The sequence below is a fragment of the Heloderma suspectum genome, chromosome 4 (assembly GCF_057233095.1).
Source record: "Heloderma suspectum isolate Gila_16-S chromosome 4, 16-S_ref, whole genome shotgun sequence".
Classification (NCBI taxonomy): Eukaryota; Metazoa; Chordata; class Lepidosauria; order Squamata; family Helodermatidae; genus Heloderma; species Heloderma suspectum.
The window spans coordinates 248,390,093-248,414,653 of NC_139461.1; the positions used below are offsets into that span (position 1 = coordinate 248,390,093).

Below are 24,561 nucleotides of genomic sequence, written 5' to 3' on the forward strand. Positions count from 1 at the left end.
AACTTTTCAATGATTCTATGAACTACTGGCCCTCACCACCACCTCTGTCTGGGCCAGGGTGAGAGGCAGGTGAACAAGCAGGTTGCAATGGTGGAGAAGCAGCTCCGCGGGGCCCTTGTCAGTGGGCCCCTGCTGGAGTGTGGGCCTTCGGCAGTTGCCCAATCAGGCCCCTGGTGGGGCTGTCTGAAACTTTGGGGTCGGAGCGAGCTGCTGCCAGGCTTGAAAGATTGGTTGGGACAGAGGAGCAAGGCAAGACCAGAACCAGCAATAGCATCCCAACCCTGACCTGTCTCTTTTAGGGTAAAGAATGCGGCTTATTTTGTTGTTATTATTGTTGCGTTTTCAATGATCTTTTAAAGCTCTATTTTAATTAAGATTTGGTTCTCTGAAGCCGGATTTTAGGGTTAGCCGCCTTGAGCGCCATTTTTGGGGGCTGAAAGGCACGACATAAATTAAAAATAGATAAATAAGGTGTTCTTTGGAAACTGCACACACGGATGCCCGGCGGAGTGTCCTTCCTCCCCTCCCCTCGGAGCCTGCAACGCCAGCAGCCGCGTGCGATCGCCCAGCCCAAGCCAGCCGCGTCTTGTGTACAGAGAGAAAGAGGGAGGGAAAGAGACGGGTCCGGCCTGCCCCCGGGGCGGGGCGCTTGGGAAGACAACAGCCCAAGCCCGACAGAAGAAGAAGGAGCAGCCCGAGCAGCAGCAGCTCGCCGCCGGAGGGAGCCGCGCGGAGTCCAGCCAAGCAGCGTAGTAAGTGCCGCCTGCCGGGTCTTTGGAAACCCCAGCCACGTTTTACCTTCCCCCAGCCCCGACCCCCGGTGCCGCTTTCCCTCTGATCTCCTTTGGGATGACATCTCTCTCGGTCCCGAGCTGAGGCCGTCGGGGGTTGATGGAAGCGTCTAGATTTCCCCCGCGGATTGGAGGGTCTTTAGGGCGCCCCTGAGAACTTGTAGATCGTGGGGTGTTTTGCTTTGCAATAGAGAAATCGCACACAAGGGCGCGCGTGCGCGCACCAGCTCAGTTCTTTCTTGCACCGTTTTTTTTTTAATGATTATTTTCCTTCCTTCTAAGACATGTGAACTTCATTCATCATTCTGTCTCCTGTTGGAGGAGGAGGGAACCATCTCAGCTGGAAATCTAATTTTTAGGAGGGCGCTTGGTTTTGAAAGCTCGTTTAGTCACTCCCGACTGGCAAACTCCATAAAGGAATCTCTGTTCGCTGCTGACCAGTTCCAAAGTGCCTGCGCGCGCGTGTGGTGTGTGTGTGTGTGTGTGTGTGTATTGAAACCTACGGGACAGCAGGGAATCAATGAAGCACTTACTGCAGTCTATAAATCCCCTTCTGAGATGCCCCATGAGAATCAAAGCGGGGGGGGGGGGCGTTGTTGGTTAATCGTTTCTTAAAGGCTGGATGTTGTCCACAAATAAAAACCTCTTCACTTTGGAGTAATTCTGTTGATTTCCATGGGACTCCAGTGAAGCTACTCTGGAGCAAGTCGTGTGTGTGAATTCAATACCCCCAAAGTGCTGCCCCACTTCAGGATACGTGTTTGCAGTGACTCCCGTCATCTCCTAGTATGTCCAAGAAGAGAAGGGGTTAAAGTCTATCTCCTCTCTCTCAATCCCCCTCCCTCCACCCCCCCCCCCCCGAAATAAAACCAGACCATCAGGTTTCCTGCACCATCTCCCATGTTTTGTGTTTAGCATGGCTTTCTCTGTTCATGGACAAGGACCCTATCAGATCTTGCTTCTTGCCACACGTTCATTTAGGTAGAGCTAACTTAATCATATGGGTCAGGTCAGGGCTGGGAGGCAGCGATTGGGGTGCGGGCATGGGGGGAGACCTTTTCAAGGCGAAAAAGAGCGACTTTCTCCTCTTCTCATTTTCTGCCTGCCTGCCTGCCTGCCTGCTTCCCCACCCCATCTCTTGGCCAAAACAAAACAGCATATTTATAACTGACTAGGGGCACTGTCTCGCCAGCCAGTCTGTGGGGTTCTGTAATACAATGATTTCATAGTCAATGGGTGATAGGCAGGGTGACGCTCTTACAGATGTAGGCACCAGCAGAGGTCACCAAGCATGTTATAAAATAAGCAGCCAGGCACCAACCAGCAAAGAGGTTAATTCTCACTTACAAAGAGGAGTTGGTAGGACTATAACCTGAACCTGGATTTTTCCTCCCCAATTAAAACAACAACAACCCTGCTTTCTTGAAAAAGGTGTTGTTCTATGCAGATCACACTGAATTTCTTTATGTTCATTTGTCGCATGTGCATAATTGTAAATAACGTGTGAGAAAGATGTCCTCTCCTGTATTTTGATGATAAAACAGCCTGTTTCTGGATCCTGTCTTTTACTGCCCTTTGTGCGGGACTATTATTCTCCATGACAGCATAATTTATTTGTGGGGGGGAGGCGTTTTTTTTTTTTAGCATATTCTGATTGTTATTTTATTATTTTGTCCCTAATCTGAGTATATGGGATGGGAGTGCAGTGTGTATGTGTGGGGGCAGGGGGGAGAACGGGACATGAAACCCATCTGACAAACTTGATCACTGCAAGATGTGCATTTAAAGGGGAAAGGTGGAGAGGGCAACTGTATCTACAACACAAGAGTTTAAATGCTTCAGTGCTTGCATGGTAGAAGCCCAAATAATCCAGTTATTTTCAGCCTGTTCTTCCTTTAGAGGAGAGTCAATCTGTAGGCATTGAGATCAGCTTTAAAGAGAGTGAACACCTTTTATCTCAAAACACTCCTTGCAGTAGCAATGTCTCCACTGAAGTTGTAGAAACTTTGGCTTCAATGTGGCCCAGTTTCCTCTTCTTTTTCTGCCAAGAAGGCCCCATTCTTGGTTCTATAAAGATAATTAAAGGACTGATAAGTCTGATCCTATAGAATTTGTTTACCAGTAGTGACATAAACAGCAACTTGCTGCACAATAGCAGCTAAGTCCGAGTACATTCTTGGCAGGCGGACTGGGCCCCCATTGTTTATTATTAGGTGTGTCTGGCACTGTGTTTTGGCTCATGAATTGAAAAGGCTGGTAAGATGGGGAGGCAGAGAAAGCAGTGCCCTATCCTGCCCTGTCTCTCCCTATAACACATAAGTGCAAGGTGAACTTTGGTGCAGCATCACTGACTATTGCTGCTGTGCTCAGGTCAGGTCCAGTCATCTCCAGCGTGTGCTGGAGTTCTGATTCCTTTAACTCTGTAACCAGGTGGCAACTTATAGAAATTGGACTATCAAGATGATTCACAAGAGAGCTGCAAATGCTAAAGTTCAAAAGGGGCGGGGGATATAGCTTACCAGTGGAGCAGGTTTTCATGCAATATTTGATCAAGGCCTAAATCCATTGAATGGAATAGTAAATTTATTGTAAAGGCCATTTCCATACATTATATTTTTAAAGTCTATAGCTATAGCCTGAGATCCAAACGGTTTGTGCATGCAGCCTCTCCCCACTAGTGGAAACCGCTGCCCCCAGAAAAGCTGTTCCAGAGATTGTGGGGACTTCTGGAGTGGCATTCCACGTGGTCCAATGGGCTGCCCCTGGAAGGAGAAATCTTCAACCCCCTCATGTGTGTATATGTTTGCATAGGGCTCCTTGATCCTGACCATGGTGGTTCAGGTGTACATCTTGAAATGTAAAGTGTGAATGTGACAAACCCGGGATTTTCAAAGTTATGCCTATCAGGAAGCTGTGATTGTCTGCTAATTCCTGTAAAGCATACACTTTGCGGCAAACTCAGGTGTGCTTCAGTGTAATGTGTGAATTGGCCTAAAGATCTGTCCTGGTTTGATAGTTTCAGATGTCTGGAGCAAGGATCCTTTTTGCTAATAAGGTATACTTCTACTAATATTTACTAACAGAAGTAATCTCCTCCCCACAAGGTCCATGTGACACGAGTACAGAAAAACAGGATGCTCAAGACTCCGTTGATCTATATAATCCTTCATTTATTTGAACATATCTATTTGCACAGAATACACGATTTTGAAGGCTACCAAATTTTAAAATTCAGATTAAAAACACCAGTGGGACGTGGAAATGTATGTGCAAGATACAGATGAAAATGGTATAACCTTTTGGCTCTTTTGTTGAGAGAATCTTGTGCAATCAGTATTTGCCAGTAGATAGTCTGGGGATAAAGGATGGATGTAGAGTCATAATATGTGTTTGTTCTTGAGTTGCAGTTAATGTATTTTATACAAGTAGCAGTACTGTGCTACTTGGTATAATTACAATTGCTGAAAATTCAGCCTGTCTTATTTAGGATTTGGCTATAGTGGGTTACGTACCACTGAAGCTATGTTTGTGACTTATGCTCCATCCAAATTAGAGTAGTTTATCTGGAGGCAACAGGCAAATCACCTGAGGTTATATGCTGGCTCCTAAATTCCAAGCCTTATCTAAGGCTGTAGAACAACCTTTTGAGGACAGTTTGCTTTCTGAAACAAGTATTATAACCCAGTTTTACTCTCCCCATGGAACAATGTCTTTTTGGCTGCTAACCCCCTTTGTATGTACGCCAAGTCTGAGCACCCAGAGTCAAATAACACACTTCTGATGGGCAAAGGTTGCTTCAGCCAGGAGGGAGATAATTGCTCAACTCTTCAGTCGATCTGACCTGGGCTCGATTCATGTGCACCGCACTAATCATCCATTGGCAATAAACATGGCTATGTGCAGAGTTCAGGCATACGGTTAAAAATAAATAATACTAGCCACCACGGGCAAAAATTGTTCAGGTGTTTGTTTTTTATTGTTTGACATTTTAATTGTCCTAACCTTATACTTCGGTGACCGCTAATACAGCTGTTTTGCCATAAATTTCCCCATGTTTTTTTACAGGTCACATGATATTCACAAGTACACACTAGAAGTAAGAATTTACACAGTACCCCTGCTTCTAAGAAGAGAACCAGACTTTGGGTATGACCAGGGTTTGTCAGTGAAAACAGCAGCGCCAGGTCTTCGCCTTTCTCCCCTGTAGCATCTAGAGATACTTGTGTGATGCAACATCATCCTGCAAGTATTTCCACCTCCCAGCCTGTGACATTTGTTATATCTAGTTCTGTCATGCTAGGTCTGAATCAGGCTCAGTGTTAGGACAAACTAATGGGCAAGTCCAGTAGCGTAAACAGGCATGGTTCGAGAACACAAGAGTTTCTAGTCAAGTATGTGGTTTCCAGAAGAGAGGGCTGAGGTGCAGCCGGGGTCCAAACACAGGAGAGCGGTCAAGTAGAAACACAGTCCAAAAGCAGACTCTGTAGTGTGGCAGTCCAAACAGAAGGCAAGGAAAACAGTATACAAGGCACTTACTAGGAGCTGAGGTAGATATTGATCCAACAGTGTTGTTGTTCAGTCGTTCAGTCGTGTCCGACACTTCGTGACCCCATGGACCATAGCACGCCAGGCCTTCCTGTCCTGCGCTCTCTCCCGGAGCATGCTCAAGTCCATATTCATTGCATCGGTGATGCTATCTAGCCATCTCATCCTCTGCCGTCCCCTTCTCCTTTTGCCTTCAGTCTTTCCCAGTATCAGGGTCTTTTCCAGAGAGTTTTCTCTTCACATTAGGTGGCCAAAATATTTGAGCTTCAGTATCTGTCCTTCCAATCCACAATCAGGATTGATTTCCTTTAGGATTGACTGATTTGCCCTCCTTGCAGTCCAGGGGACTGGTAAGAGTCTTCTCCAGCACCACAGTTCGAAAGCATCGATTCTTCGGCGCTCAGCCTTCCTTATAGTCCAGCTCTCACAGCCATACGTTGCTACTGGGAAAACCATAGCTTTGATTATACGAACCTTTGTCAGCAATGTGATGTCTCTGCTTCTTACTATGCTGTCTAGGTGTGCCATAGCTTTCCTCCCAAGGAGCAAGCGTCTTTTAATTTCATGGGTACAGTCACCATCTGCGGTGATCTTGGAGCCCAAGAAAGTAAAATCTGTCACTGCTTCCATTTCTTCCCCTTCTATATGCTGGGAAGTGATGGGGCCAGATGCCATGATCTTAGTTTTTTTCAATGTTGAGGTTCAAACCAGCTTTTGCACTCTACACTTTCACCCTCAACAAGAGGCTGTTTAGATCCTCTTCACTTTCTCATAAGGGATATGATTTAAGTCATACCTGAATGGTTTAGTGGTTTTCCCTACGTTCTTCAATTTAAGCCAAAATTTTGCAATAAGAAGCTCATGATCTGAGCCACAGTCAGCTCCAGATCTTGTTTTTACTGACTGTATAGAGCTTCTCTATCTTTGGCTGCAAAGTACATAATCAATCTGATTTCGATATTGACCATCTGGAGATGTCCATGTGTAGAGTCGTCTCTTGTGCTGTTGGAAAAGAGTGTTTGCTATGATCAGCGTGTTCTCTTGGCAAAACTCTATTAGCCTTTGTCCTGCTTCATTTTGTACACCAAGGCCATGCCTGCCTGTTATCCCAGTGATTTCTTGACTTCCTACTTTAGCATTCCAATCCCCTATGATGAAGAGGACATCTTTTTTTGGTGTTAGTTCTAGAAGGTGTTGTAGGTCTTCATAGAACCGATAACCTCAGTTTCTTCGGCCTCAGTGGTTGGGGCATAGACTTGAATTACTGTGATGTTGAATGGTTTGCCTTGGATTCGTACTGAGATCATTCTATCGTTTTTGAGATTGTAGTCCAGTATTGCTTTTCCCACCCTTTTGTTGACTCTGAGTGCTACTCCATTTCTTCTAAGGGATTCTTGCCCACAGTAGTCGATATGATGGTCACCTGAATTAAATTCGCCCATGCTTGTCCATTTTAGTTCGCTTATTCCCAAGATGTCGACGTTCAATCTTGCCATCTCATGTTTGACCACCTCCAGTTTACTTTGATTCATTGATCTTACATTCCAGGTTCCTAAACAATATTGTTCTTTACAGCATCGGACTTTCTTTTCACCACCAGACACATCCACAGCTGAGTGTCCTTTCGGCTTTGGCCCAGCCGCTTCACTCTTTCTGGTGCTACTTGGAAATTCCCTCTGCTCCTCCCCAGTAGTATATTGGACACCTTCTGACCTGAGGGGCTCATCTTCCGGCGTCATCTCTTTTAGCCTTGTGGTACGTTCCATGGGGTTTTCTTGGCAAGAATACTGGAGTGGGTTGCCATTTCCTTCTCCAGTGGACCACATTTTGTCAGAACTCTCCACCATGACCTGTCCGTCTTGGGTGGCCCTGCACGGCATAGCTTATGGCTTCACTGAGTTACGCAAGCCCCTTCGCCACAACAAGGCAGTGATCCATGAAGGGATGATCCAACAGTAGCTAGACTGAAATTGAAGGCTTATATAGCCAGAGCTTCTAGTGTCCCACTCAGAGCTCAGCTGCAATTATTTACAGACCCTCTGGCAAAAGTCCTACTCATGAAGAGAGCCTTGCTGTCAAGGAGTCCTTTTGTCTTCAGGACTCATCCTTTGTAATCAAGCACTCCCTTCTCAAAGGAGCCCTACTGTCCCGCTGCTTGAGATGACAACACTTTCAGAGGCTAGGTGGTCATGCAACTCATGTTCTCCTCATGATGGGGAGTTCTGCCTCAGAGGCAGAACTCCCCATCTCCTGTGGGGATGTGGTCATCTCCCTTGGGCCCTCCGGTACCTGGGGGAGGTATCCTGATATGGGTGGTTCCACGGCATCATTGGTTTTTGGGAGCTCTAGCTCCTTGGATGAAGAGGATTCCTCCAGTGAGGGCATGGCAAGTTCCTCCCTTAATGAGTAGGACAGAACCTTTTTGGTTGTGGCACCACAACTGTGGAATGCCCGCCTGAGAGAAGTCCACAGGTCCAGTATCGGCACTTGGCATCCTTGGGCAGCTGCCGCCCCCCCCAATCAGGCCTACTGCTCCAAGTGGCTGGGAGTAGCGGCCATTTTAATTTCTCACAGTGCCCCCAGTACAGGGCATTGCGGGAAAGTAATGACTGCAGCTTCTCCCAGCCACCTGCTGCTGTTTGGAGCGCTGCTGCCTGCCGCTGTGGCTAGGTAAGCCTGTCAGGGCTCACTAAGAGGGCAGGAGTTCACCAGAGGGCACTTTGCCCCTCAGACCTGGAGCCAGCCTTGGACGTCCACCTGTTAATCATCATTCACTTTTCAGTGGGCAGTGAAGACACGGTTGTGAAGGCCTTCAGAGCAAGTGGACATGCTGTTGCTGCTGCTAGGTATAGATATATAGTTAATGTAGGGGGGTTGTTTCTGATGCTGCTTTCCAATTTTGTATGTTTTTAGAAATGTTTTATATTGTTTCTAAAATTTGTTGGTAAGCCATCAGGGGGTCCTTTGGGAGAGAAAGGTGGGGTATAAAATGTCAACTCCAGTGGAGGCTGGTGACTCCAGTGTCAGTGGGGTAATGAATCTGCTCCGGGTTTCAGTCAGAACTCTATAAAGGACCACCTTGGATAGCTCCTTTAGAGCTCTGGCTGGTTCTGGCTGAAACCTGGAGCGGATTCACTGCCCCACTGGCATCAGAGCCACCGGCCTCCATGGGTCAAATCATCATCACCATCAGTGTTGTGGTGGAGATAGGACTCACAGGGTTGACGCGCCCGACAGGGTTGACGCACCCGGGCTTTTGGATTAGCTGGGACAAGGATGTCATCTGCGCCGGCCCCCTGCCCCCCTTTTCAGGCTTCCCTGTTCCCTCTGAACTTCACTATGATCCTCACAGGAGCTGCTGCGGGCTACGGGGATAGATTTTCCGAGCAACAATATATAGTTGTGAGCTATCTGGGTTTTAGTGCAAAGTATTTTGGGGTGGCTCGCTCTTGAATGGACAATTAAGAGTCATTAGATTTACAAAAGACCCGCTCTTGGTGGAGAGGACAATTGGCAGAACTGGTTTGTTGAGAGGGACCAACACAGCTGCCTGAATTTTTGGACTCTGGAGGCTTTGAGGACTGTCATGAGGAGCACTTGCACGTCAGCATTTGCCACTACTGATCTTGATCATCATCACCGTTATTGTCTGCTGACCACCATTTTAGTTCCTGTGTTGTTGTTTTTTTTATAAGGAATTCTTCTGAAGTTCAAGAGAATAGTGCCTCCACCTTCTTGTTCCCAGAATGGAAATGTCATTCTCTTAGGACCTTCTCCATCCAAACAGAGTGTTGGTTCTGTAAGAAACACACTTTGGGGTCAAGTTTATATATTACAGCCCCCTTGAGAAAGCCGCTGGAGATGCTTCCATGGCCGTCATTCAGAGACACTGGGAACATTTCCACAGTAGTTCCCTGTGCTAGCCATGTGCATGATTCCTGGAGGTGCCTGACATGGGCTTGGAGGCTCTCTGTGCTCTTCAAATAATCCACTTGATGAGTTGCCTCTCTGTGGAGTCACTGCTGCTCGGAGGTACTTCCTACAGCTGAAATGTGTAGGGTCTGTAATGTGAGAACTGGCCCTTTGGTGTAAGGTATTGGGACATAAACTGAAAACAATTGCAGACAATAAATGCTTTCAAGTTAAATTTGGTACCATGGAGACAAGTCTAGCAAAACCGGCAATCAAATGTCTAGCTCTCTACTCTTGTTGATGCTATAGTTTAATTTTTAAAACAAAAAAAAAATACGGAAGTTTTGGCCTTGATCCTGCTCAGTAGCTGTTGAATATGTGTGATCGATTGACTCTTACAGGATAGCTTGATTGTAGGAAATTACTCTCATGAATAGAGCTTTGTTATGCAGTGGAAGCAGTTCTTGTCAGGGGTGACAAGTTTATCAAATGGTTAGAAGGTTAACATTTATTTTAGAATGCATTTATTTAGCACTTGTATACTAAACAAATTGGTGTTTGCTTTGCAACAAAGAAGCAGTAAGTGCCCATAGTACATGAGTTTTACAGGTACAGATCCGAGTAATCTGGCACAAGGATAAGCTAGTTAGGCTCAGAGAGATACCAGAAGTTGGAAAGCTCACTTGAGGCTTACCATGGTCTGAATGATGCTGAAAAGGGCTTTGCTGAAAGTGTGTAGTGTGCTGATTACAGTAAATTTATTGTTTCAGTAAGCTTAATTTTATGTTGCTCCAGAGGTTACACAGACACCTGTCTAAACTTCCAGTGTTCGCACTGTCTTTGGGTTTTGTAGTAGACTTGTCAGTGCGAGTGAGTGACATTACTATTAAAAAGAAGTTAAAAGAAAAGTCTGTGTGACTTAGGCACTGGTAGTTAGGTACAGGGATTTTCACCTCCGGGTGGCTGATTTGAATCCAGTGGGGAGCCTGAGGGTTGTTGCCATCTGGTGACAGCAAAATAAGAGGATGATTGCTGGGTCTGTCCTTGTACAGCAGCCTTCTTCAACCCGGCACCCTCTAGATGTGTTGGACTGCAACTTCCATCACCCCCCAGCCTGGGCGTGATGGGGCTGTGGTCCAAGACCATCTGGAGGGCACCAGGTTGGGGAAGGGTGCTATAGGAAAAGTGGGAGTAGGCCAGTTTGCACAACGCAGCAGCCCATTGAGGATTAATTTACCCTCAAGCTGCAGCACGTCCAGGATGCCATTATGAATATGCAATGTCATGTCCTGCCAACCTGGCCACTGGCCAGCAGGGGTTATTTGAGGGTTAAACAACCCTTGCATAACCCACAGGCTGTTGTAGTGTAAATTAATCCTCGATGGACTATAATGTCGTGTGAATCAGGTCAATGTCAACTGCGAGTTTACTGAAGCAGCAAGTAGTACAAGGGTGCAGTTTGTTCCCTCTTCCCTCTCCCCAATACACAATCTCTTTTTCACTTCTGCACATGGTGGTACTTTAGTATGATTTAATCATTGGCCAGGATCCAGAGAACTGTGCACACAGTTGTGAACTCATCCGAGGGGGATTTGGGTTTCTCAGACATGGGGAACCCCCCTAACTCCCCATGCCACATAGTAAACCAGTTTTGGAATCCAAGGGGAATTTCAAAAGCAGCTTACAAAAACAAAAGTCAGAAATCTCCCTGGAGGTTCCACTACCCCTTCAGGCAGGCTCAAAGGAGCTCTTTGCATCCCTGTCTAACTGGCTGCTGGAGGTAACTGCATGGCGTAATGTGGGGGTGGGGAACCTCAGGGCCGGGGTCCCAGTCTGGCCCGCCGGGGGTCCCAGTCCTGGGTTCCCCTGGTGGCCACTCTACCCTGCCTGCCCCCCGATGACTGATTGAACCTCAGGCTGAATCCAGCCCTCTGGGGGTCCCTAGAAGGCCATGTCCTCTTCCCCAGGCTCCACTCCCTTTCCCCCAAACACCAGTCATTTTGGCAGTTTCCTGGCTTTTATGCACCCCCACCCCACCTTCTAAACGGTTGAAATGCCTCTTCTAAGGCATAGTTACTGGCAGTAAGAGCTTTAAGCGACAACATGCTGGTACATTTTTTGTATTTTTTGCCCCACCCCTTTTACCTTTGCCCCTGCCACCTTTGCCTTCAACCCCACCCACCTCTGGAATCGGAGCTTCTCCGAGATTGAATTCCGCGCTCTGACTGAAAGAGGTTCCCCAACCCTGGCATAATGGCTTGTCTATTTATGAGTCTTTCTGAGGCATGGAGTGGAAGATATGTAGGCTGTACCTCAGAGACCTAAAGCAAATTGTCATACTAGAAATCTTGGTTGCTTGGCCAGCTGCCCCTCAGTGTATTAGTTTCCATCGTTGGCAGGTCAGTGCCACAGGGTTTTGTTTTGGGTCAAGGAGTGAGACCCAACACTGGGTCTGGAGATCCCCAACCAGATCTTTCAGCCCTAGTGTAAATGCATAAGGGTTGCTTCATGAGTTTATGCAGTGGCAAGCACTTGTTTTTGGCAGGAATGTGTGGAAAATCCCAGTTTGTGTATTTCTGTCATACATGGAGTTGAAAACATTGGTTGTCTATACATGTCATCTTTTTAAGTTGGCTTTCCTCAGCACATCTGGAGTGCATCAGGTTGGGGAAGGCTGTTTTATTTATTTGTTTAGAATATTTTTGGATAACCTCTCCAGAGATTAAAATGCGTACTAATCCATAAACCAAGATGCATTAACTGTTAAAAGCTTGGCGGAATAATATCGTCTTTATCAGCTGTCTGAAGGACACTAAGGAAGAGGCTAGCCTGACTGTAATGAGGAGGCTAGCCTAAGCTCTCTGAGGAGGGCATTCCACAACTGAGGTGCTGCTATACAAAAGACCCTGTTATGAGTGCCCACCAACCTCTCCTCTCCAGGAGGTTGCTCATGCAAGAGGACCTCAGATGACGAGCGCGTATCTGTCATATGTTTGGGAGTACACCTTCTCCCTTACCAGCCTCGGGTCACTGAGGTCATCAGGTGAAGTGATCTTGGTGGTTCCACATGGACCTGAGAACCATTTAAAATCCTCTTGGAGTAGAGCTTTTAATGTAGTGTCTCCCTCTGTGGAATTCCCTGCCAGGTGATGTCAGGCAGGCGCCAACGTTCCTTTGTTTTCGGTGTTTGTTCAAGTCATGTTTATTTAAACAAGCTTTTCCTGAATGACCAGCCATGGTTTTATTGGTATAATTTGATTTTTGATATTTTTATCCTTTCATATTTTGACTGTTTTTTCTTTACTGTTCACCGCTCAGGGATCTTTGTATATAGAGCGGTTTATAATTTTTAAAAAATGAATATATGGAATTGAAAACATTGTTTGTCTACGTACGTGTCATCTTTTAAAATCAGTCTTCCCTGGTACTCCTCAGCTGTTTCAGCTGTATACCTTAAAAAACCCAAACCATAATGTAAGCAGGGATGTACGAAAGTTCCGCCACGGATCTCGGCGAGGCTGAATGCGCTGGCATTTGGCCCCCCGAAATCGATGGCGGAACGGCCCGCCCCCCGCCCCCCGCCCCCCCCGGGGCGGGACTTACCTTGGGCAGATCTTCCTGGCGGCGGCGGATCCGGCAGCGGCAGCGGTGGCGGCGGCCGGTCTTCTGACCGGCTGCCGCCGCCGCCATTTCCAGGTTAAAAAACAAAACAAAAAAACGTGATAGGCTACGTAAAGATTTACGTAGCCTATCACGGCTGACTGCAGGGACGCAAATGGCGGCGGCTATGGCCGCCGCCATTTGCGTCCCTGCTAGCCAGCGGCCGGATGTCCGGCTGCTGGTGGAGCTGGCTGGCGGCTCCGCAGAATCGCTGCGGAGCAGAGCCGGCCGGCCAGGATTCCGGGGGGGAGGAACGGAACGCCTCCCCCCCAACATCAACATAATCCACGGAAAGGTAAGTCACTTTCGTACATCCCTAAATGTAAGATGTGATTGATGATTTGCAGAACCAGGGAGAGCAAGTGCTTTAGAAGCTAAAGTTTCGAATATGGCACAGCCCTGATAATCAGTGCTTGCCATTATAACTTTTCTGTTAGATTTATTAATTTATTTATTTCTAATTTAGGTCACATACTTAAGATAACTCTCTAGCAGTGGAGGCTGGTGGCGCCAATGTCAGTATGGCGTTGAATCCACTCTGGGTTTCTGTCAGAACTCTAAAGGAGCTATCCAAGGTGTGAAACACCTTGGATAGCTCCTTTAGAGTTCTGAGTGGTTCTGATGGAAACCCAGGGCAGATGAAATGCCCCACTGACATCAGAGTCACCGGCCTCCACTGCTCTCTCATCAGGGATGGGAAACCTCTTTCAGCCTGAAGCCTGAATTCAATTTCAGAGACACTCTTGGGGCTGCATCCCAGTGGTGGGCAGGGCTGACAGCAAAAGGGGTGGGGCAAAAAATACAAAACATATTGGCATATTTTAGCTGAAAGTTCTTACTGGTTCTGAGCCTTGGGAGAGGCATTTCAATCTTTTAGAATGGGGGAAAAGCTGCACAAAAGCTGGGAAACCCCCAAATGATCAGTGGTTGGAGGAAAGGGGGCGGGGTCAGGGGAAGGGGGCATGACCTTCTTGGGAACTCTGGAGGGCCAGATTTGGCCCCCAGGCTTGAGTTTGCCCACCTCTGCTCTACTTGTTAAGAGTGCAGAATGATCCTAAATGTTTATTTTGAAGGATGTCTCACTGAGTACAGTGGAACTTGCCAATGACTATGTTTAGTATTAGACCTGTGTGTATTTGTAGGACCTGGAATCACTTCTTTCTTAGAAACTTGTAAGACCAGTGAAGAATGGCTGAATTAAATGAGTGTAATTGGTATCTGGAGGATTGAGAAGGGACTTGCTAATGGCTCTTCTAAAGATGTTGGAGGACACATGTTTTCCACTGGCCAGTTTGAGTAGGACAATAAGCAGTATGACAGTGGAACATATTAAACAGGGGAGTTTATGGCATTCAGATATATATGATAGAGAAAGTCTGTTGTTGTATGTGCATGCGCACGTGCATATGTGTGGAGGGAGGTGAGGATTTTTATATTGTTAAGACATCTGGGGTGTGCAGTGCATCTCTGTACACCAGCCTCCCCCAACCTGGTGCCCTCCAGATGTTTTAACTTGAACTCCCAGCATTTCTAAGCATTGGCCATGCTGGGTGGGGCTGCTGGAAGTTAAAGTCTAAAACATCTGGAGGGTACCAGGTTGGGGAAGGCTGCTGTATACAAATACGCAGTGACTTCACCCCTAGGACCTCTGTTGGTGCGGGGATGGCCACTGGAAGGTAGGTTTTGCCCATGGTGGAACACTCCCCAATTGCGGTGCTTCGCGTTTTCTCCAAAGGAATGAAAATGCAAAGGGGCACATCGAGGTGTGGTAAACCTTTCTGCCTCTCATGGCAGTGTCTGATGGGCAGGTTTAATCCCTCCCTCACAATTGTGCCCCAGAGTTGGTTTCTTGATCCCACTAGGTGGAATGATGAGAAGTGGCTTTTATAAATAGACATCCCCTGTACCCCTCAGCATAAGGACTTTATACAAGTTACTCTGATATTTATGGTATTTGATTTTTTAAAAGAATAAAGAGTAGGGGAAGAAAGAATAAATCAGACTCCCAATCTAAATTAATTTATGTGTGTTAGTAAGAAAAGGATGTTGGTGTTGGTAATGGAGGTATACCTAAAGCACAGCCTCCCCCAACCTGGCTCCCTCCAGATGTGTTGGACTACTGTTCCCATCATCACCAGCCAACATAACTATTGGCCATGCTGGCTGGGGATGATGGGAATTCTAGTCCAACAAATCTAGAGGGCTCCAGGCTGGGGGAGGTGGCTAAAGCAAAACAGCTTCACGACTGTGCTGTTTTGTGCACATCTCTTCCCATCCAGACTTGCTCCCTTTCTGACATCAAATCTGCCTCCTCCGTTATATATACCCCTGACTGGGAGGCCTGTGGCAACCCTCTGCTTATATCTTTATTGCTCTAAGGCCATGCATAACCATCAACATTTGGCAAATAAAACGTACTGTCTCCCGGCCCCCATAAACTCTTAAATGGTTAAAGATGGGGCTTTGGTCCCTAACCTCTTGATCTCTGGAACTATTTATAAGGGCAAAAGGTGGTGGTGTCCTGTTTATCTTGTTCCTTGCATGACAGATTGTGTGTGACAGATGTGAGCTACCTAACTGCCCAACCGCTGGAATATAGTTTTTTTTTCTACAGAGCAACAAATCAATAGCCTCTCTTGACCCTTTTCCCCCACTTTGAAGAGTTTCTCACTATCCCCACTGAGTGAAATATGCTCCCTGCGGTGCCTAGAGGAACTGCACTGCTGCCGACTTTGCTGCAAGCTGTGTACACCTCCAACCAGATTGTTTCCTTTACACTAATGAGTTTTTAATCATTGGATTCTTGGCTGAGAAGCTGTTGAGTTCAAAGCACCCCTTTCATTTCATACAGGAGGAAAGTTGGCCTAGCTGGAAGCTGAAACTTTTAGGAAACTTAAGTTGTTATTCAAAAACTTTGACTCTTCTTCCCAACCAAGGCACATGCTCGCTGGACTTAATCCACCTGCTTCAATGCCATATGTCCGAACCTGGAACAGTTCCAGTCCTAAACAATGGCCTTTGGTCTGACTTGGGCCTACTGGTAACAGTAATAAAGATAGAATAAAGGCAGGAATGGAATGTCTGGACTGAATTCCCTCACATGTTGACGGGAGTTTGGGCCAACTGGTGCTAAAATACCAAGAAAATTCTAGAAGTTAGTCATGCTTGGACTTGCTGGGGGTGGGAGTGGGGGGCTTTACAGCTCCACAGATGCTACACTATGAATGTTAAGTTGGAGGATGCTTGCCTTCCTCTAGCAGCCATTCATCTTGTTTGCTTGAACTACCATTTTAGGGTCGCCAAACTACACAGTAGTTCAAGGGTGGGCAACCACAGGCCTGAGGGCCAAATCTGGCCTTCCAGGGATCCCAATTCAGCCCTCTGGGGTTTCCCAGACGGCCACGCTCTCTTCATTGGCCCCACCCCTTGCCCTGATCACCGATTGTTTGGTGGTTTCCCAGCTTTTGTGCAGCTTTCCTTTATTTTAAATAGTGATGTGCCAAAATTTTATCCCACATTTTTCGACCATTCTCATTCAATATGATAGAAAATAAATCGCTTTCAAAAAGCAATTCAAAGGAGAAATTTCGGAGAAATTCTCATGGGTTGTGTTTGGGGTTCTTGTGGTTACTTTACTTAAGAGGAGGAGCACATGATTGTCCTGTCTGTCGTTGTATAGTAATCCTCCGCTTCCCGCACTTCAGTTAAACTCATAATGAGGAAGATTTCATGAGGCAATTCCTCACATGGGGCTTTTTCAGTTCACACAGGGCAAGGTGGCCTGGGAGGCTCCAGAGCAATGGTAAGATGTGTAATAGAGAGAGAAAACACATACAGAACCCTCAGCCACCTCGCAGTGATTACGTAAGCTCAAAAATACCAAAAGAAATTCAAAATTCTGCCTCAAAAAAGTGGAAGCCTCAACACAGTTGATGCTGTTGCCACCTACAGAAGAAGTTGTTGTTGTTTAGTTGTTAAGTCATGCCCGACTCTTCGTGACCCCATGGACCATAGCACGCCAGGCCTTCCTGTCCTGCGCTCTCTCCCGGAGCGTGCTCAAGTTCATATTCATTGCATCGGTGATGCTATCTAGCCATCTCATCCTCTGCCGTCCCCTTCTCCTTTTGCCTTCAGTCTTTCCCAGCATCAGGGTCTTTTCCAGGGAGTTTTCTCTTCGCATTAGGTGGCCAAAATATTTGAGCTTCAGCTTCAGTATCTGTCCTTCCAATGAGCACTCAGGGTTGATTTCCTTTAGGATGGACTGATTTGACCTCCTTGCAGTCCAGGGGACTCGTAAGAGTCTTCTCCAGCACCACAGTTTGAAAGCAGCACCACAGTTTGAAAGCAACAGAAGAAGTATAAGAAACCAAAAACCCTTTGGAACAAAGAAAGAACCTGTGCTACAGCCCCTGCCAATAGCAAGCCCTATTAGTGAGAAAGTGTTGGATAATTTCTCCTCCTTTAGGAGAAATTCAGTGAAATTGTCCCCCCAATTTCTCTGACCGGAAATAGGCTGGAGAATTCTGAGAGGCCATTGTGCACCGCTCTAATTTTAAACAGTTGAAATGCCTCTCCTAAGGCATAGTTACTGGCTGTAAGAGCTTTAGGCTACAATATGCTGGTACTTTTAGTATTTTGGCCCTGCCCACCACTAGAATGGTGGCCCCAAAGAGCTTCTCCAAAACTGAATTTGGCTCTCAGGTTGAAAGAGGTTCCCCACCCCTGCAGTAGATGTATAATAGATGCCACTGTTTTTGTAATGACCTCAGCTTAGCACCACTTTATCTGAAGGTTTATGCTCATTCGTTTATGCTCCATTCTTAATTTTGTTGATGCAAGAGAGCTATTCTCTCTGTTCTCCCCCTCCCTCTGTCACTGACTGTACCTTTCAGTTCAGGTCCTCGTTTTCAGCCAAATCTGAAAAATGCGTTTTGAGATATGGATCTGAAATTCTACCTTTCTGCAACAGAATTCTTTCTTTGCATCCGTGTTCACTCTCGACATGTGTTACAGTCTAGTACCCTTTCTGTCAAATTCCTCTGCCAGCTACTATATTCTGGACTCTCACTGAGAAATGAAATAGTGTTTTGAATTGCCTTGGGTGGGAGAAATGACAAGAATGTTTACTAGTCCCTTTGTGCAATCTACTGGCCTATAACCTTTTATGATGATCAGCACTGCTTCACTTGCACAGTCGGAGGGGGATAAAAGCAATTGACTAGGATTTTGCATGCATGGTTGAATGAGGATGATAGCAATACTTTAGGGTCTGAAATTAATGGCTGTTTTCATTGAAGGAAATTCTCACTAGGCTGAATTTGGGAGTAAAAACGTATCAAAATAAAGAGCCAATCCAAGCTTTTCTTCCATCTAGACACAAAGGGTTCTTCCATCACTATTGTGTTTTTCTGACTGCCTTCCCTTCCCAAATAGTCTTAATATCTAAACACCAACAACGAAACAGGGTCACCTCCTCTACATAAAACAAGTATGTGTCTACTGTAATTTATAAATGGTTTATTTTACTCCTCCCACCCCCCTTCAGTGAATTCATGGCAAGAAAAACACTTTTGTGGTATGAAAAATGCAATGCTTGAAGAGGCCACAGTCTTCCGTGTATGTGTCCTAACAATGCTTTTGTCTTGCGCAGCACAAGTCAGAGCTATTATTGCTTCCTGGCAGATAATGGAAGAGATCATGGCCTTTAAAAAAATTATATATACACATACACACAGGGTAAAACACATAGTTTCTCCAAATATATGGACATTTAAGAATATATGGTTAGTTACCACATGCAGCGACTTTATGGCTCTTAGCAAGTATTCTTATTCCCATTAATATTCCCCATTATTTACTGGTGCAAGAATGAGAGGGGCATTGCCACAAACTTCTATAGTGCATTGCATGTGCTTACTGTGACAACTACTTATACTGGACTTAACCTGGTAACTGTTTCCTTTAGAAAGCATAGCTGGGAATGCTGGCTGGGAATGCTGGCTGGGAATGATGGGAGTTGCAGTCCACTACATTTGGAGAGTGCCAGGTTGGGGAAGTCAAACATTATGATTGACTAAAAAGGTGCTTCTGATTCTTAAAACAGAAACATTAAAAAATGTATCTGCCATCTTAGAAGAGGCATTCTTTCTTCTTCTGACAGATGAGGGAATGCCTCTAAAGATGGTGCCTGCATGGGTCCCCGAGTGTTTTTTTTTTAATAGGCATTGTTTTGTACATATAGAAAATGTATGCAGATTTGATTGATCGGGAGGGGCTGTGGCTCAGTGGTAGAGCCCATGCTTTGCATGCAGAAGGTTCCAGGTTCAATCCCCGGCATCTTCAGGTAGGGCTGGAAGTAGTTCTGCCAGTCAATGTCAACAGTACTGGGCTAGATGGGCCCATGGTCTGACTCAGTATAAAGGAGTTTCCTATGTCCCTATGTACAGTAATTCATAGGCTGTGCATGGTAGCTGCCAAGGTAGGATGGCTACTTAAGCATCTCCAAAAAAGAGGAAACACAACACCAAAAAAGAGGATGAAAGAGGACACAGATTTGCATAATATTTGCATATGCTAATATATATGTAATTGGTATAATTTAAATAGAAATATAATATATCTCACCATGGTGGGGAAGCCTGCGACCAGGTGACTTGTGTGCCTGCTCAGGCAACTATCCAGGTGTTAACTGTTGATGGGCAACTTCAAGGCCCCTGTGATTGGTTCTTATGGTTCTTGCTCTTGGATCTGGACAGCCCTTCAAATAGAGGATTGGCCTCTATAAATTGAAGACCTTATTCTGTAAAATAGGACACATGGCCACACTATGTCTAGGACAGTATTTCGCAGGAGGCAACGCTATTGTTTTAGCGTTCTAATGAAGAACATCTTTGTCCCTTGTACTTCCTGTTGCTCAGAAATAGCTGATGCTAGGCGTGAGTGAGCAACAGCCATTAGTGTGCAGAGAGGAAGGGGTGAGCTGGAAAACCCAGCATGGATAGCTGATTAGCATGGCATTCAATAATTCATATAAGCAGGCACAATAAATAAAGGATGGGGCTTGAGACCATAGCCCTAGAAGAAATGTATGTGGCATTCTAACATTTTATCTAAGATACTAACCAAAATGTCTAAATCTAGCCATAATGCAAGGTCTCATTCCTTGCCAAAAATGTATGGTCATTTTCTCCTCTCAAACCTACTAGCATAAGATGTTGGGCCCTGGAATCACTTTTCAAAACCAAACCCAAGTCCAGGAATATGTAAAGTAATAGTAAAGCAAATTGCTTTGTGATCATGTGCAGAGTGATTTCCTCTCCCCGCCACATAACCACAGCCTGTTTGTACAGACCTAGGATTAGGAGCAGGACTTCGGAGCAGGTGGCCTAGCTTTCAGGCAAACTTGACCCTCAGCATCCCTGATTTGGGAACTTAAGCCCTGTTAGTAAGCAATAACAATGATAAAAGTAGGGTTATTCCCACCGTATCCTGAGTCTTCATGACCAAGATGGCAACAGGGCCCTTTCCCCCTAAATCTGTGGGTGAACATACTTTATAGTTCCCCAGGAAGCTTGTGAAGAGAGAGTTGATCCTGTTATCTGTCAGAAATGTCATATATCCTACTAAGGAGATTTTCCCCTTATATAACATGGCTCCATAATGACCCACTGAATAGTCACATAGGTAAACTATTCCAAAGTTGTCCCCCTTGTTCGGCAGAAGCTCATTTCCTATATTCTCCGCTCACTGGACATTTGGATTATACTTTTCACTGTCCCCATTAAAACCCCTAAAGACTATAGAAATACAAGGAAGATTATGTACCTTGGCTTAAATGTTCATTGATAAACTGTATAAGTTTCCATAGGAAACCTTGGTTTAAACAAAACACACACACACCAAAGAGAGAGAGAGAGAGAGAGAGAGAGAGAGAGACTCTGCAAACAGACTTAAGCCCAAACAAGTAAACAACTCTAAATAGGATGATTGAGAGGTTTGTCCTGTTTAAACAAGAGCTGGACTATAAGGAAGGCTGAGCGCCGAAGAATTGATGCTTTCGAACTGTGGTGCTGGAGAAGACTCTTACGAGTCCCCTGGACTGCAAGGAGGTCAAATCAGTCCATCCTAAAGGAAATCAACCCTGACTGCTCATTGGAAGGACAGATAATGAAGCTGAAGCTCCAATATTTTGGCCACCTAATGCGAAGAGAAAACTCTCTGCAAAAGACCCTGATGCTGGGAAAGACTGAAGGCAAAAGGGGAAGGGGACGGCAGAGGATGAGATGGCTAGATAGCATCACGGATGCAATGAATATGAACTTGAGCACGCTCCGGGAGAGAGCGCAGGACAGGAAGGCCTGGCGTGCTATGGTCCATGGGGTCACGAAGAGTCGGACACGACTGAACGACTGAACAACAACAACAATGCTAAATTGAACTCAAAATCATGAAAATAGGGCTTGAAGCCATCTGGACATTAAACTGATGACATTTAAGTGAGGTTAAAAATGGATTTGGTCAAGTCCGTCTGTCTCAGAGTCCCCTTCATCCTCAGATTGGTTTCATCAGTTTAGCACACAGATGTAAATGTTAATGGCTCAATTGCTATAATCCAGGCTTACACTGATTTAAGAGTATCAGTAAACAAGATTTCCCTTGAATAACAACAGGCGTGAAGTACAGGCAAATTGCTCATCACAGTGCAAGGTGTAGTAGCTAAGGACGAAATCCATCCTAAACAACCTTGTTTACATTTAAAAAAAAAATCAAAAGAAAAAGAATATTAAGACCCAGGTTGCTTTCAGTAAGAGAAAAAAGATGCTCCTTTAAAAGCATAAAGGGCACTTAATACTAGTACTTCACCTTTGGATTACTACTGACAATATCCCTAGGATTCTCACTTTCTTGTACACAATTTGCTTAATGGATCGTACTAAGATTTAAACTAGTTGGGTTTAATTTTTTGTACTTCAGTCAAGTCAGTAATTGAATGTTAAATCGCAGGTTTCATTTTTCACTAGAAAATGCTACAGAAGGTCTGATCCCAGGGAAACCAGTATTAATTGAACTGTAGATGCAGTTTCTCAATAGAGCATCCTTTTCCAATTACAGCAACCTCCATTTTTCCTTATTCATTGCAAGGCAGTATGGAGGAGTCATTTCCAGCACAACACATGGGAGGCTAAAGAACCAGTGCAAATCCAAATTATAACGAGTGGGTAGGATAGTACAGATGTTATGACAGGATTGGAATCCAGTGAAGCTGTTCTGAAGGGTCAGTCTACTCACTGAACAATGCCACTGAGGTAAGGTGCTTCCAGATTAAGCTTTTATTGCGCACTCTCACTGCCTCATTCACAGAATTTTATGGGGTGGGGTAGGGAAGCAGGTATTGTCAACTCAGCCCTCCATCCTTCCGAGGTCGGTAAAATGAGTACCCAGCTTGCTGGGGGAAAGGTAGTTAGGCCTGAGGAAGGCAATGGCAAACCACCCCACTATAGTCTGCCATGAAAACGCCAGCGCAAGTGGCATCTCTAGGGGTCAGTAATGACCCGGTGCTTGCACAAGAGGAACCTTTCCTTTCCTTTGTGTTTTCCCACTGCTTCTTCCATCTTATTTCTTACTAGAAAAAAATCAGTTGCGGGGTGTGTGTGTTTGATCAGAATAGCTTCAGGTTTTGATCGTTGGCACTAGGAGCCCTCTGTTTGGAAGCATGTTAAATATGTTCCAACTCAATATGTATTGAGTTGGATCCAGACTAAGGCTACAATCCTATATACACATACCTGGGAGCGTCTGAATTTAGTGGACTTCCATCAGAGTAGACATGCATAGGATTATTAGTTGAATTTGGATCCCATTGAAATATATGGGACAAGTTAGTCATGACTTCAGTCCTTTTGATTTCAGTGGTAACCAAGGCAGCAATCCTATACACACTTAACTGAGAGTAAGCCCTGATGAACTCAATGAGACTTATTTCTGAGTAGACATGTATAAGATTGTGCCATTAGTTCAACTAAATTAGTCTAGATCTAACCTATATTCTCCACAGTCTATTGATATCCCCAGCTACTGGAACCAAATTGGAATAGCGTCAGCTGTAACCTTCTGGAGCTTAAGGACATCAACACTGGACAACCCAAGGTTGTCTTTTTCTCCTGAGTCATGATACATTGGAAATATGGCAATTGAGTGGGTGTGTGGAGTTTACTCCATAAAAATGTGGAGAAACCATCAACCATACAGAGTTCCTGCTAACCATGTTGGCTGAAGACACAAAATCATTCCTGCGTGGACTTGTGTTGGGTAGATCCAGAACTAACTTTAGTTGCATGAAAAGTGTTGCAAGAGTCTTAATGCCGCAATCCCATGTGGCAGTATTCACACTTACCTGGGAATAAGTGCCTTTGAATACAATGGGGATTACTTCTGAATAATACTGAATAGGATTGCGCTACACTACTGAATATTCCAAGCTTTATGAGATATTTTAAGAGCCGATTCAGACATTGTAGGAAGGGACTGCATAATAAGTAAGGGCTGCTGCACAGACGCTCTTGGTTGTTTATAGGGGATGTATGAAAAGTTTGTTTCAGTTTGCAAAACATCCAAATTTGCCAAACTGGAATGCGTTTTTTTGAAAATGTGCACATTCCTGAACTTGTGATGGTGTTCAAAAAATGTCTGTTTTTTTTTAAACTCTGCACGCATTAAAAATATGACTTTTTACGTTTTAGTCAATGGGGGGGAAACTGTGCACTTTTGAAAAATGCACACTGTTTCCATTTGGAACACTCACTTTCTGCATTCAAACAAACTGGGAAATAGGTCACAAATGAAAATGGGAGTGAGCTGAACCGAGGTTCAGAGTGAAGTTTGGAGAATTTCACCGAGCTTGAACATTCTTGGTTTTCCCACCCGGTGTATATCACCAGCGTTGTTAACTCTTATCAAGATCATATACATCAGAGGAAGGCAGGCTTGCAGGATCTAATTTGTTTTATTCCAGAACCCCAAGGTCCACCAACAGGAGCCAGATGCAAAATAGTGGTTCATGGGGTGGAGCCTGTTACCTCCTGCACCCCATGAGCCATTCACTGGGATGATCTACATACTGAAATGCAAATCTTTATCTGAGTTACTACAGTTCAGGGATTCTAGTAGTCTAACGTAGATCTAAAATGTTGTTGTTGTTATTAAACAATTGGGAGTTGGAGACCCTTTCTGAGCTATTGCAAATCACCCAGAGATCTACCAGTAGGTCCTGATGTAGTCTGTGCTCACCCCAACATACAGAACCAAGCAAAGTAGGAAATAACTACTGCAGTATATAGAGAAGTGTGTCATGTCACCTCTGATAAGGGAATTGCACTATATAAACAACTGATTACCACCGGTGGTTCTGACTCCTTTGAGAGACAGTGTCCACAACCAGTGCATCTGATTATAGCCTGTGAAAATCTTAACTCTCATGTTTCATGTTGGAGTTACAGCCCTTCTGATTTATTCTGCTGGAAGTGTACAGGTTGCTAATGATGGGGAAAATACAACCAGTGCCATTTTGTCATGTAAGTGGGACTATAGAGCCATAGAAATCCCAGGCTTTGCACCATTTGTGTTTTCAAGGTTTGGCATCAATAAGCAGATCACA

The 24,561-nt window shown here is 45.2% G+C and overlaps 1 protein-coding gene across 8 annotated transcripts in view; it reads left to right on the forward strand.

The window, feature by feature from the left end:
* The first annotated feature begins 655 nt into the window (after positions 1-655).
* The window catches only part of SOX13 (SRY-box transcription factor 13), a 94,196-nt gene continuing 70,290 nt past the window's right edge, over positions 656-24,561 (forward strand). For 6 of the 8 annotated variants that reach the window (XR_014790645.1, XM_084853223.1, XM_084853224.1 and 3 more), the window contains exon 1: positions 677-752. The gene's annotated coding sequence lies outside the window, so the exon portion shown is untranslated. Of the gene's footprint in view, positions 753-24,561 lie in introns of all 8 variants that reach the window. The other 2 variants (XM_084853225.1, XM_084853221.1) reach the window with 2 other exon arrangements.